The 15,027-nt window shown below is 41.1% G+C and overlaps 1 protein-coding gene across 2 annotated transcripts in view; it reads left to right on the top strand.

Moving 5' to 3' along the window:
* Window positions 1-15,027, top strand: part of KIF6 (kinesin family member 6) — a 388,886-nt gene that overhangs the window by 19,838 nt on the left and 354,021 nt on the right. The gene's annotated exons all lie outside the window — the stretch shown is intronic.

Raw genomic sequence — 15,027 nt, 5'->3', positions numbered from 1 at the left:
GCTTAAATTAAAAAGATGATAAAAGACACTGACCAGTGGATCAGAGGTGCTCTCGCAGTGATGTGTTTCCTTAGCTAGAAGATACGTGTCTTATGCTGGCAGGCCTCCTACTAACACAGATCTTGAGGGGCGCCTGGATGGCTCAATTGGTTAAGCGACTGACTCTTGATTTCGGCTCAGGTCATGATCTCATGGTTCATGAGAGAGAGCCCCTTGGGCTCTGTGCTGACAGTGTGGAGCCTGCTTGGGATTCTGTCTCCCTCTCTGTCTGTCCCTCCTCTGCTTGTTCCTTCTCTAAACAAACAAACAAACAAACAAACATTTAGACAATTTAAAAAAAAATAATAAAGCAGATCCTGAGGCTAAGATTCGTGTGAAGGTAGTGTATTGGGGAGGGGAGCCCAGGACACATGAGCAGGGGAGGGGGGAAGTGAGACAGTGAAGGAAAGGAAGCCATCATTAGGTATGTGAAAAGAGTAGGTGACCACTTTGGGCAGTGGGGACTCAAACCCACTGGTGTCCTCTGGGAGACTGCAAAGAACATGCTTCAGGGCTGTCCCACCCAAGAGCCAAAGCAGCTCCTCTGTGTGTAACCACGCCCATCCATTATTGGCTGGGGGCCACTTCCGGGGTGCTAACACCTCGGCCCTTGTAGCCTCACCCGTACATGAATTAAACAAGCATGGCACACAGGGTAAGTGTGTGGGCAGAGAGCCACAGGCTCATTCGGTAAGAAGCCATTTGCGTGAATGGGCACAGGGAGCCTTGAGTAGATAGGGGTGCGGGTACTGCTAACTTCTGCACTGCCCACCCGCATTTCTGCTCATCGTGGCCTGGAAATGTCTGGGCTGCTCTCCTCAGAAATCACCCGAACAGGGAAACAGATTAAAACGACACCCAAAAGGGACACAAAAACTGGTGTTGTGACTACATTTTATGTAAGATTGAGTTCCGAAAACATTGTGGCACCAGAATGGAGACATTACCTGTGTGTGTTCTTCCCAGTATTCCAAAGTTCACATACTCAGTATCATTTTGTGCATCAGTCCTTGAGGAGAGTAGAAAAATTGCCTTGTCCAGAAGTAATAAAAAACATTCTTTTTTATATTGCTCTTTCTCAGACACAAGCGTGTTCCTGGCTCAGGACCTTTGCACTTGCTCTTCCCGCTGCCCGGAACTCTCTCTCACTCCTGTCTTTACCTCCCTGTCCTGCAGGTCTCTGCTCAAATGTCTTCTCAGTGAGGCCTTCAGTGACTACACTATGTAAGATGACAGCCCCAGCGGCCCCACGCTTACCCATCCTGTGCTCTCTTTTTCTTTGTAGCGTGTAACACCGACGCATAGTAGACACAGTGTTTACTTGTTACATTTGTTTATTGCCTGCCTCTACCCACTCAAATGTGAGCTTTGTAAAGGCAAGGACTCTTCGTCTATGTTTGCTGCTGTGTCCCCGGCTCCTAGCACACCATCAAGTATATATTGGATACTCAACGAATAACTGTTGAGTGAGAGGATTGGTATGTAGAGGATTATCCTTCAGGGGCTGTAGCCTTCCGTTTCTTGCTGAGTATGATGTGATGAGCTTTGTTTCTTGTAAATGGGTTTTACTTTTGGTTCCTTCCTGTGGTGTTTCTTGGACAGAGGCCTTTTCAGTGAAATGAAAATAACCCGATGGATAACTGCTTTTTTCTTGAGTCTGGTGGTTCTCAAAGTGGCCCCTGGACCGGCAGCATCCATATCACCTAGGAACTTGTTAGGAATGCAGATTCTCCGGCCTCACCCAGACCTTCTGAATCAGAAGGTTTTGGGTTTTGTTTGTTTATAAAGGTTTGTTTATTTTTGAGAGAGAGAAAGAGAGAAAAAGCGTGAGCAGGGGAGGGGCAGAGAGAGAGAAGGACAGAGGATACGAAGCAGGCTCCGCTCTGAGCGCAGAGCCTGGTGTGGGGCTCGAACTCACAAACCACAAGGATCATGACCTGAGCTGAAGTCAGACGCTTAACTGACCGAGCCCAGAGCATTCTGTTTTAACAAGGCCTCTAAGTGCTTCTGTTATACTAACTAAAACTCAGGTTGGAGATTTCATGACCTAAGGGTACTGATTGCTGTCTTTCTTTAGTGGTATCTTTCCCAGACACCTGAGATGTACTCCAAACAACTTTACAGTTCTGAAATTTTGGTGTTTGTTTATAATTTACACCCCACTTCTTTCTAAAATAAGTGGAAACACCTTATCCTAACGCCAGGGCAGGCTTCCTGGGTGTGAGCCCCAGGCGCAGGGCCCCCTGCTTAGAAGGATGCCTGTCTTGGCTTAACACTCTGTTGTCAACACTTACAGGACAATTAAAAAGTAACAGGGAAATCAGAAACTATTTGGCTAAGGTAATTAATTAGTTATGATTAGTTTTCAGGAATTTAAACACTTTCTGTAAAGCAATAGTTGTGGGAGACTGTGTAACACATCAAGACCGGGGACTTTGTCTCCCAACTTTAATACTTGGTAGCTGTGTAGGTTTGGGCAACTTACTGATTCCGTGTCTGTTTTTCATCTGTACCTGGGGAAATGGCACCGTAATAGCTACTTCATTTGCCCTGATGGTCACATGAACTGGACACAAAAAACACATGCCCCAGGACACAGTGTGTGCTCAGGAAGTATTAACTATCATCCGTTTTTGGCTCCTCACCAGCATTTTTCTAGACAAAGATTTTTCACTCCAGTTCAGGATTTTACCACGTTATAAAGCTTTTCTTTTTGGATTCCCCCCCCCCCCCCGACTCTTGTTAGATTTGGTTTCTCCTGATCACAAATTGGCAATTTTCTCAGAGATCTTTACTTCAGGACTTGAGAATGCAGTCACAGATGATCCAAAGATATTTCTAGTTATTATTACTCACCTTCTTATCCTCCCAAAGAATGATCTACAAAGAACGCGAATGGAATGCAAAGCCTTCTGGAAAGTCCTGCCTACACAAATGTGTAGTGATTGATTACAGCTGGCAAGATCTTTACTGTAGTTATTTGAATTTACAATTGACTGTCAGAAAGCACAACCATAATTAAAATATGTTGTTTAAATTGTTGGGGAAAATAGGGCAGTAAATTTATTCAGTGCATGATCTAAATATCTTCTTCATTTGAAAGTCGCTTTACTTGGAGCACAACTCTTTTAGCAGAAATGTCTGTCATTCTCAGTGAATTTGGCTACCCTTGTGCTTGCCCAGGTGTTTTTGGTCAGATTTTTAATGTACTTCTGGCTAAATAACATGAACAAACTTATTGTTATTTGATAACCACGAGAATACGCTTGATCCCATACAGAGATTTGCTAATCTTACAGCAGATGCACATGTATTCTCTCACTTAGTTTTTACAGCCCTCTGGGTGGACAGATCTGGTTATTCCCCTTTTAGATGAGAAAACTGGGGCTCAGAGCATTTAATTGACTTCTGCAGGGTCACCCAGTAGTAAGGTTGTGGAGCTGACACCAGAGTATGTCTTTCTTTCATAGTCTTTTGAGCCTCAGATTGCTGTATCTCAGAGCAATGGGTTTGTGTATTTCATTGCATTTCACTGAGATTACCCTTGCTAAATTCACCAGTGATGTTCGTGTCACTGAGTCAGTGGGCAGCTTTCAGTCCTCATCCTATTTGACTTTCATGAACATTGAACAGTGTTGACTCTTTCCTCCTGGTTGTTATAAACGGGCAGAACTGAGATGTCAATTCTGTCTCGGCCACTCTTGGGGTTGGAGGTAGGCAGGTGTGGGAAGTGAACTGTGCCTTCCCTTTTACTTCCCACCTCCTGGATTTTTTTCTTCCTGTACTCCAGAATCCATGATCTCTGTGTGGCCCTTTAACCACCACTGTGCCTTTTTCCCGTGCATTGTCAAATATTCACGTCCTCCAGATGACGTTTCTTTCTTTTGTCCATAAACTGTCTTCGCTCAATGTAGCTATTCTCCGAGGAAAACAATTAGGTTAAATTAACCATTATTCATCACTCATTCAGCTAACATTTATTGAGTGCTAGCTATATATCAGGCACTATAAGTAAATCTTAACTGTCTTGGAGGAATTTTTGTTATACAAAAAGATCCTTGTTTACCAAAATCAGGCCAAGACTGATAGCATTTCAGCCATGGTGATATACTGAAATGAAAGATGTTAAGCTGTGTGTCAGAAGACATTTTCAGCAAGCGTTCAGTCATGTCGTTTCCAAGCCTGTCATCCCCACAGATGCTGATCAGGGAAGACTGTCCTACCCATAGTTTCTTAATGGTTGTGACATTGTTCCTGGCAGCCGTGGCCGATGGGGTCAGAAGAAGGAATCTGAGTCAAGGGCCACGATGCAAGGCTTTCCATGGCTTAGCAGGTGGATCTAGGCTAAAAGTGTTACCCAAATAGAAATGGACTGGGGCTGTTTGAGTATCACTCTTGGCAGAATAAACTGGGCAAATCTGGACAAAGCAGACTGCTGGAGCAGGAGCAGAAGCTGGAAGGCTGAGGTAGAGAATGAGAGTCTGAAGGGGTCACTGTCGACCACACGTTGGTGACAGCTGTGGGTCTTCATAGCCTCTGCCAATTTGTAACTGACACATAAGGAGAAGGTCCCAAGTGGTCTAGAGGCCTGGTGGAAATCCCTGCTTCTTTATGTTTTCATTCTCTCATAGTTACCCTTCTTCCCTTGGTTTTTGTTCATTGTGGCCAAATGTATCTAATTAAATCAAGGTCACGTTTTATGAGTAGACTTGATCTACTTTGTTTAGACCTAATGCTGGCCTGAATAAAAGATTTAGAAATTAGTTTTTCTTCTAGTTTCATTGAGATGTGACTGACAAAATAAAAACTATGTATATTTAGATTGTACAAGATAGTATTTTTTAAAAAATTACTTTTTGGTGATACTGAATGTCAAAAGCAACATGATGGTTGTGTAAGTCACGTTTAATGCTTGAATCTGAGGAGTCTGAGTCCAGTTCTCTAGTGTGAAGTGCAAACTTATATTCTTCACTAGTAACTGCAAGGGAAATGTATCGTGTCATTTCTATGCTCAAAGCCCTTCAGTGGCTCCCTCTTTCATTCGGAGAAAAAGCCCAACTCTTTATGACGGCCTAGAACCAGCTCTGGCTGGCTGCATGGACCTTGGCTTTGCAGTCAGTATGCCTACGCTGGGAAGGGCCCCATGCTGGGTTTAACCCCCCACTGTTGCCATCTTGAAGTTCCTAATAATTTTATCTTTGAACTAGCATTTTGTAAGTGATGTCCAGTGGGAAAAGGAACACATACCTGAAGAAAGGAGGCCCCTGGAGCAGCATGATGTGCACGTGCTTGTGGTCCAGGTGACAGTTGGTACGCACACGGGCTTGGGCGTAGCACGCAGCACCCACCGGGTAGCATTTGGCCAGCTGCACACCTGAGAGCAGTCCAGGGTGCTACAGGGCCCCGAGGGGGTGGTCACGCTGGGATACGGACCTAGATGGCGGGAGTGACCACCGTAACATCAGCAGAACGGCATCATAGCAAGACAGCGGGGTCTTCCCAGGGGCTTCTCCGGGAGGCTGGCTGTCCTGTGTGTCCCCAGAGCTGGCCCTGGCGGTGTCTGATATTTAACGCTCCAGCCTGAGCACCAGAACAGGAACTGCTGGCACTCAGCGTGCAAACTATATCAGTAAGCTATTACAAAATGAAAGTGGACATAAAGCATATCACAGAGTTGGTAGAATTCTTCAAATAGGTTAGAATTTTCAGCTTTGAAAATGCTGCAAGTAAAGCACATGTCCACAGCCTTAGAAACAAATTAAATTTAAGATCTATTCAACAGAAAAGGACGCTGTTTGGTTATGAAGCTTCAGATGAATGAATTAATGAGGGAGATAATTTTAAAATTAAATTCTTCCTTGTAATCAGAGATACAGAGATAAAACATATAAATAGGTGTTTGGGAGTATGCACAAATTATGAAGCTACTTTTAGTTTCTTGTTCTTACCTTCACTAGTTACAGGAGATGTCAGCAAATATTAAAATGCATTGGGTAGGGGCGCCTGGGTGGCTCAGTTGGTTGAGCGTCCAACTTCAGCTCAGGTCATGATCTTGCTGTCCGTGAGTTCGAGCCCCATGTCGCGCTCTGTGCTGACAGCTCAGAGCCTGGAGCCTGCTTCAGATAGATTCTGTGTTTCACTCTCTCTCTGTTCCTTCCCCACTCAGGCTCTGTCTCTCAAAAATGAATAGACGTTAAAAAATAAAAATACAAAAAATAAATGCATTGAGCATATTTGCATTTAAAATTACATTCAAACTTACATGAGACTGATTTGTATGAAGAGGTCAGTCTTTTTAGAGACATATTTGTGAGATTTGTCAGCTTAGATATACTAAAATTTGTATTTTGAAATAATTTATAAAAAATTTATTTCAATGTTGTTATAGTCTGTAAAATACTCATAATAGCTCCAGTAACTGAGAAGGAAAGATCTTTCTCAAAAGTAAAAATTATCAAAAATTATTTGTATATTATACCTCCATGACTTACTTATTTTATAACTGGAAATTATTTTGACCGCCTCTGCCCACCATGGTGATGATAGTTAATGGTACTGTATTGTATATTTAAAGGTTGCTAAGAGAATAGATCCAAAAAGTCCTCATTGCAAGAAAAATAACTTTCAAAAAGAAAAACTATGATTTTGCATTTGCTAACAGCTTTCAGTTGTATCAATTGAAAATGAAGTTGCTACAAATCAAAACCACACTGAGATACCACCTCACGCCGGTCAGAGTGGCTAAAATGAACAAATCAGGAGACTATAGATGCTGGAGAGGATGTGGAGAAACAGGAACCCTCTTGCACTGTTGGTGGGAATGCAAACTGGTGCAGCCACTCTGGAAAACGGTATGGAGGTTCCTCAAAAAATTAAAAATAGATCTGCCCTATGACCCAGCAATAGCACTACTAGGAATTTACCCAAGGGATACAGGAGTGCTGATGCGTAAGGGCACTTGTACCCCAATGTTTACAGCAGCACTTTCAACAATAGCCAAATTATGGAAAGAGCCTAAATGTCCATCAACTGCCGAATGGATAAAGAAGATGTGGTTTATATATACAATGGAATACTACTTGGCAATGATAAAGGACGAAATATGGCCTTTTGTAGCAATGTGGATGGAACTGGAGAGTGTTATGCTAAGTGAAATAAGTCAGGCAGAGAAAGACAGATACCATATGTTTTCACTCATATGTGGATCCTGAGAAACTTAACAGAAGACCAGGCGGGGAGGGGAAGGGGGTTAAAAAAAAAAGTTACAGAGAGGCAACGAGGCAAACCATAAGAGACTCTTAAATACTGAGAACAAACTGAGGGTTGGGGGGCGGTGGGGGAGAGGGGAAAGTGGGTGATGGGCAATGAGGAGGGCACCTGTTGGGATGAGCACTGGGTGTTGTATGGAAGCCAACTTGACAATAAATTATATATAATAAAACATAAATAAATAATCCTTAAAAAAAGAAAATGAAGTTGCTAAAGGTATAAATTTTGATGACCTAATAAATGAATATGTAGTAAAAGCAAGCCAGGAAAATTATATGATCGATCAAGACATATTAATAAAGTATTATCATATAAATTATCTTCTATAAACATTATATAATAATAGTGTTATATGTATAAAATTACAATGCCAATTTATTATTTTTTTGCAAGTTGAAAGTTTATCATTACTCATGTAATACCATTCTCCCTTGAATTATAAATAATCCCTCTAAGTACTAAAATATTTTTGAGGAAAAAACCTTTATATTTTAATACCCCTGACAGCACTTTTTCTCCTTTTGAACGAAGGGGCTCTGCATTTTCATTGTGCACTAGGCCTCACAAAGAATGCAATCAGCTCTACCCAAAACAGTCTTCCAAGATTTGTTTCTCCCTGGTAAGCAAAGGGGCACTTACCTTAAAGCGTTTTTCTTTTTTTCTTATATTCTCCCCTTTGCTGTTTCAGGTTTTAACCCTCCAGAAATCTTCAGCCTCAGATAGGGCTTTTGCTTTGGCTGTTTTTTTCTGCCTGGAATGATCTTCTCCCACATACCCGTGTTTCGTTCACGCTGTCACCTTTTTAAAGTTTTTGCTCAAATGTCACCTTCTTATTGAGGCACATGCTGATGATCCTGATTAAAACTGCATCCCGTCCCTCTCCCCAGCTGTCACTGACCCTCTTATCTTACTCTGCTTTTTCCTTTTTTTTTCTATAGAACTTACCACCTTCTGACATATATAATTTTCCAGTGTATTATGTCTGTTGTACATTATCCATCTGCATTCTATCTGCTAGAATGTCAGAATTAGAATGTAGAATTTCTGTTCTGTTGATGACTCCCAAGCACTAGTAAGCCGTAGATACCTGGTGTTTGTGGAATGAGTGAAGTCTGAAATTGTTAGATAAATGTGCAGTCGCTCTGCAAGCCAAAATTATTCACATTACTGCAGTGCGTTTTTCTTTGTTGTGCAATAGGCAAATTAGATTCTTGATTCCTCAAATTGTTTACAGCGAATGCTTTTGTATTTCCAGCTATTTTAATTAATGAAAATCCCCATTATAGAATCATATACTCATGCATGCTAATTAAATCGTGTTGTTCATATAATTGTAGCCATAAAAGGCTTCCAGAACACTAAAAACTTTGTTATAAAAGCTTAAACAGTTGAAAATAAAAGAAAACCCCAGTGGCTGAATTCTTTATTTGCTTGTTAAGAATATTTATCTCCTATGAGACCCTGTTTAGCCTCAATCTAAATGATAATAGAAGTACAGTATGTTTTCACTTAGGAGTGTCTGTATTTTCATTCTTAATTTAGGTGAGTAGGCAATTGTGTCAGGAATTACTCTTATTCAGAGATAAAATATTCTTCATAGCTCTGTAGAAATGCATTTACTAGCTTGTGCTCACTCAAGCACTAGGATCTTTGAAAACCAGTATTCCTTTTACTTCTGATTTAATTTCGGTTTATTGTCAGAACACCAAATTTTTTTCTCATTGAGACAAAGTCAGAGTTGTTATTAAACTAGGAAGTATCCTTTTTTTTTTTTTTTAATAACAAACTTGTGCTGCATGCTACCTTAAAAAATGGAATTGCTCCTTTAATGGGAGAAATTGTTACTCAAAGTTGCTGTGCTATCAGTATGTTTCTGGTAGAGGGAGTATTTATATCAGGACAATAAAATTTGAATTTCCAAAGAAGCCGCCAGAATAACGAAATGCTTAAATAGCACACCGAAACTAATTTCTAAATGTTGATATGACATAAAAACTTGATTAGTTCTTTAAGTACAATTAGAAGGTTGAAAATCATGACAGTAATTTCATATCTGTATTAGATGAAGCCATGTCTCCAAAGATTTCTCAGTTTCCATGTGATACTCATAATATTATATGAGTAATGTGAATTAAAATTTTATGAAACTAGAAAGATCCTAAGATGGATACTAGAAAGTTTTTTCTTAAGTTTATTTATTTGTTTTGAGAGAGTGACAGAGCAAGAGAGCACACATGCAAGTGTGGGGGAGGGGCAGAGAGAGATGGAGAGACAGAATCCTAGCACAGAGCCTGAGGTGGGGCTTGAACTCACAAACCATGAGAGCGTGACCTGAGCCGAAACCAAGATTTGGATGTTTAACGACTGAGTCACCCAGGTGCCCCTAAAAAGTTGTTGATTCCCAATCTATTTTATCTTTAATATCATTGAACCATGGAAAAATGAACAGTCTACTGTTAGTCTCCAGAACTTTCTCAATGACAAGACATAGAAACCTACCTCAAATCCTAGAAAAAGGAATTTATGGGCTTATGTTACTAGTCTCAGTTTCCTCCTTGTGGCTGGCAGCTCCAAATTAACAGGCCTGGAGAGCCCCAACCCTCAAAATAGGACATTGATCTTTCCTACTAGCTTCAGTAGAATGATCATGTGAAGGTCTGGAGTTGCATGGCCAGTCCCAAACAAATCACTATCACTAGATGATGGGGGTACTCTCTTTACCCAGATGTCCCCAACCTGATTGGTAGCTCTACCCATAGCACTTGGAGATGGGGAGAAGTTCTGCCAAAGGACAGGATACTGGTGATCTGAGAATAAGGTAAGAAAACAAACTGGACCGATCAATCTCTGCCTTGAATAAACAGGCAAAGTAAACAAAACCATAAAAAAACAAAGTAAAACAACAACAACAACAATGTGAAGATAGCTGCGAGATCTTTAAGGCTTGAGGACATTCAAGGGTAACTATAGAAAGTGAAGAACAAGAACGGGGCTTGTTTACATTTTGGCCCTGTCCTTCTATGGTATCTAACGATTAGTTCATCTGTCTAATAATGGATTTCTGGTCTCTGTATGTTTGGGGTTGATTGTAGTTATACTAGATGGAGAACTAACATGCAGTAGGTTTCTACTACGTGTTAGGCTGTGAACACTTTGTAATATTTTGCATATATATGCATGCATTCTAGTTGAATCATGAGGCATTGATACATCTGTGAGTAACAGAAAAACTTAATAGTGGTTTGAAGAGATGAGTGTTTATTATCTCACATAAAAGAAACCTGGATGTAGGCAGTCCAAGGCCGTCTTGGAAACTCCAGGACCACCGGAGACCCAGGCACCTTCTCTCTTGTCCTGCCATCCTTATTTTACACCACCCTGTGGCACAAGATGGCTGCTTGAGCTCCAGTGCAAAGATGTTCCTTGTAGACAGCAAGAAAGAGATCGGAGAAGAGGGTTGCAGCTGTTCTTTTCTGAAGAGAATAATTGCCAGTCCCACACACCATTTCCACTTAGATCTCGAGCCTTAACTTAGTCACATGGCCACACCGTGCGGGAAGTGAGGAGGGAAATGTAATTCTTGTAGTTGGCTATGTACCCAGCTAAAATCTGGGGTTTGCCTGCTAAGAAAGAAGGGGGGGAGTGACCACTGGGAGGCAACCAGGAGTCTCTGCCTCATACTTGATCTCCTAAGATGTACAGCAGACATTGGTTATGGAACCAGAAGACCATGTGATCCACCTTAGGAAGAGTCTTAATATTTCTGGATTTATGCTAGTTTGGTACCCTTAAGAGCTCCCTTCCTTCTCTTACATAAGGCCTCAGACATGCTATAAAGTGGCTCTTGGTAGATCTTCTCAGAGTCCTGTGTGTACTGACTTTCCAGGGGTCTGTGTGCATGTTGACTCGGGCAGTGTGGCTCTGCACTGATACCACATGTGACCACTGTTCTCACAGATGCCATCTGTTACTTCTACCATTCTTCCCAAAATGAATTGGTGGGTGAGAGTTGATGATAGCCCTCCTGATGCCGACAGGCTTTCATTTCTGTCCTAACTAGCTGGTGCATTGTTGTGTCTCTTTTAAAAGTGAGGCTTACATATATTAAGTACAGCATACTCTTTTCTTATGAAAAGAAATTGTTGAGTATAACTCTTCTGTTTCACCTCACATACTGCAAATCCTTTAAGGAACAGTAAGAACACAATAGGGTTGTATATTAAGTAGCCTCAAGTAAATTTATTAAAGTGTGGGTATGGTAAAAATATTTCCCCTCAGAGATTACTTGACAAAATAATGAACAGAGGTTCAGAAATATCTCAGTGATATAACCATCAGTCTTCTTTGTTAGACATATAAAACCACATAACATGTTTTATTTGAACCGTAAACATGTTCAAATGTGGTTAAAGCCTCACGGTGATGAGTTGTATATCATAATTTTATATTGCAAAAGTTGTGTGGCAATTTACCTGATGTTTTCAACCTCTCTGAGATTAGAAGGACAGACAAGAAAGCAAGTGTGAAACTTCCTCAATAAAATTCTTCTAGAGCATGATTCTGGGTGGCCTAGTCCAGTGACCTTACATTAAACCAAAATGCCGCGTGTCTCCTTATGGCCATCATGCTATGAGAAGGATGGCAACGGCTACTTTGGGGAAATTAGGTGGTTTAAAAAAAAATCAAGCATAGAAAGTCTCATTTTCCTTAGTTTTAAGTTTGGGTTTCTCTTAACTAAATTTACTACATAGGCCTTTGTCTCTAGTTCAGTCTGCCTCTTGCAGAAGCTTGTCTCCTAATTCACATCCAACTAGCATTGCTGGATTTAGCAAATGAAAATACAAGGTGCCCAGTTAAATTTGAATTTCAGGTAAGTAACGAATAAAGTTTTCATATATGTCCCAAATGTGGCATGGGTCATACTTATACTAAAAAAATTATTTGTGCTTATCTAAATTCAAATTTAATGGGGTGTCCTCTATTTTAAGTGGAAATCCTACTTCCAGCCCTCATCACTGTGATACTGTCTGTATATTTTCTTCGCTGAAGTTCACGTCTCCGTCTATGGATTGAACTATGCAGATGGCCTTCTGTCCCTGCGTCTTCTCCTGCTTATGGCCTTTTCCATCGGGATGGCCTTCTCTTCTCCCTTTGTTGGCTTATCACCTTAATGCAGTCATCCCCCACCTGCCCTTCCTCCTGATCTCTCTCCCAAATGGCATGGCATTGTTCATGCTTGACATCTTGAGGTCATCTCGAGCCACCTTTACCCTTGTCCTCCATATTCAGTCAGTCAGTCCTGTCCATTCTTCCTTCACAGTCCGTTTTTCCCTCCCTTCCTCCTGGTCTTTCCCTGTGCCTCACTCACTCTCTCTTTCTGGTTGCCCTTGTCTGTCCACTCACCACACTGGCTGCAGTTTAGGCCTGCCCGCCTGCTCCTGCAGCTGGCCTCCAGCCCTAACTCCTCCCTTCCCCTGGTCATTCTGCAGTTTGGGTTCACGGTCCATACAATCAGAGCTGAAAACCTTCAGTGACTTGCTGTTGTCTACAGATTGAAGTTTAAGCCCCTTATTCGAGGTCTCCCATGTAAGTAAGACTTTCCAGAACTGCCTTCTGCCTATTTCCCTAGTCTTGGTTGTATCAGTACCTCATATCAGTGTTTATCACCTGTTTAGATTCACTTCTCTTTCACCGTATTATAGCACTGAAACCCCCCTTAGAGATGCTTTTGTGTAATCATTTGGCATGTAGATTAAAAGGAAGTATTATCTTAGTTTATATCAGTGTATTAGTAAATGTTACCTTATAAAGTGCCTAATAAAAATTTAATAATATCCTAATTGTATAAATACCAAGATATGTTTTGACCTTTCCCCATTTGCTAAATGATGCATGCTGTCCTGTGGTTGGAATTAATTAGATAATAAAAATGTGATTTGTTAACATTTAAAATGGCACCTTATGTTTGGCTTTGTGACCAAAAGTATATGGAAATGTGTATTATTATTAAACTATGTGACAGCAGCATTTCATGACCTGATATTTAATTCTTACACTTTACACTTAAAAATAAACCTTTTCATAATTACAGTATTTTTAAATTTTTTTTTTACGTTTATTTATTTTTGAGATAGAGGCAGAGCATGAATGGGGGAGGGTCAGAGAGAGAGGGAGACACAGAATCCGAAACAGGCTCTAGGCTCTGAGCTGTCAGCACAGAGCCCGACGCGGGGCTTGAACTCACGGACCGCGAGATCATGACCTGAGCCGAAGTCGGCCGCCCAACCGACTGAGCCACCCAGGCGCCCCCATAATTTCAGTATTTTTATACCTTGTTTATAGTATATTTCTCAGTGATAAGATAAGAAAGTGTGTGTCAGGTTGCTATTTCCAAGCATTTCCTACAGGGAATATATTTCAGAATTAGATAGTCTTTATTCATGATAAATAAAAAGCCCAATTATACAGTCGTTTGCTTTCTCATGACTCCATTTGTTCTGTTGGAGGAGCCCAAAGCTCTGGAGAATATATCTCAGACGTGGGTTTGGCTTGGTCATGAGATACTGTCGCAGCTTCCTGTGGGTGCAATCTGAGAAAGCCTACAACTAGTTCCTGTGATATTTCTTTTCTCATTCTGTTCTCCTGGGTCATAATAAGTTGAGTAAATAATGAGTTTCTGGTCTCTGGTCTATATCAAAATGAAAATAAGGTGATATGAATCTTGAGCTGCAGTCTAGCTGGAATTAATCTTAGGATTGGTACTGATTGGTATGATATAATAAATTATAGTTAATGTGATTCGTAGAAGCAAAGAAGCCTCAAATCATCAGATAGTTTTAGTACGTAGGAGTGCTTGAGCTAGATTTCTTCTTTTCCTCTCCCAGATCTCCTGTCTTCCCTTTCTCACCTGGTCTTGCCCCATCGTGGGGCCTGTGTGGTGGGCTCATCAACCTGCTTCCTGCCCTCCAGCTTCTGTGTGGTTTCAGCCAATGGAAAGGCCCAGCAAGAGATCAGAGGGGAAGGGACAGAGAGGTCAGACATTCCCCCCAGTACTTTCCTCCCTGCAAACTCACCTTGGGTTGGCTGTTTTTTTAGACTGAAGAAGATCAATTACTTCTCAAGGCAGCCTACTCTCTGTAACTCTCTTTCCTTCTGGGTTGCAGAATCTTTCTTTCCCTTTGTACTTGAAAGCCCGGAGGTGATGTCAGATACTTTACTACAAGTCCCACGTTTCAGCAACTCTTTCTTGTGCCCCACATCTCTTTAAACAGGCCCTCAGTGAATGGAGTGTACCATCTATCTCCTGTTGGGATCCTCACTTACATGGACTAATTATTTTACCCCCTTCATGTATACAATTAAGTAATCACGAATGGTATTCTTATTCTAGAGGAAGAGAAAGTGAAACACAGAAACACTCAGTGACCTGCAAAGATAGCTAATATGTGATAGAGCCAGGATTAAAGCTTGGCCCCAGGCTACACGATCTTAACCACCACGCTATACCCACGTATGAGCAGTATGAGCAATAGTGATTTAATCAGTTTTGGAAGTATTCATAATAACAAAATATATTAACATTAACTCATGTTGTTGACACATATAGATTGATCAAATTACTGCCAGTGCTCTCTCCCCACCTGGAACTTTTATCTGACTACTTCAAAAGATAGTGATTTTTTTTTTTTTTCTGTTACCCAGGAAAGATTGGAGGAATGA

Source organism: Herpailurus yagouaroundi, unplaced genomic scaffold (assembly GCF_014898765.1).
Source record: "Herpailurus yagouaroundi ecotype Mexico unplaced genomic scaffold, PumYag 139, whole genome shotgun sequence".
In the NCBI taxonomy this organism is placed as follows: domain Eukaryota; kingdom Metazoa; phylum Chordata; class Mammalia; order Carnivora; family Felidae; genus Herpailurus; species Herpailurus yagouaroundi.
This window is presented reverse-complemented; position numbering and strand designations above follow the sequence as displayed.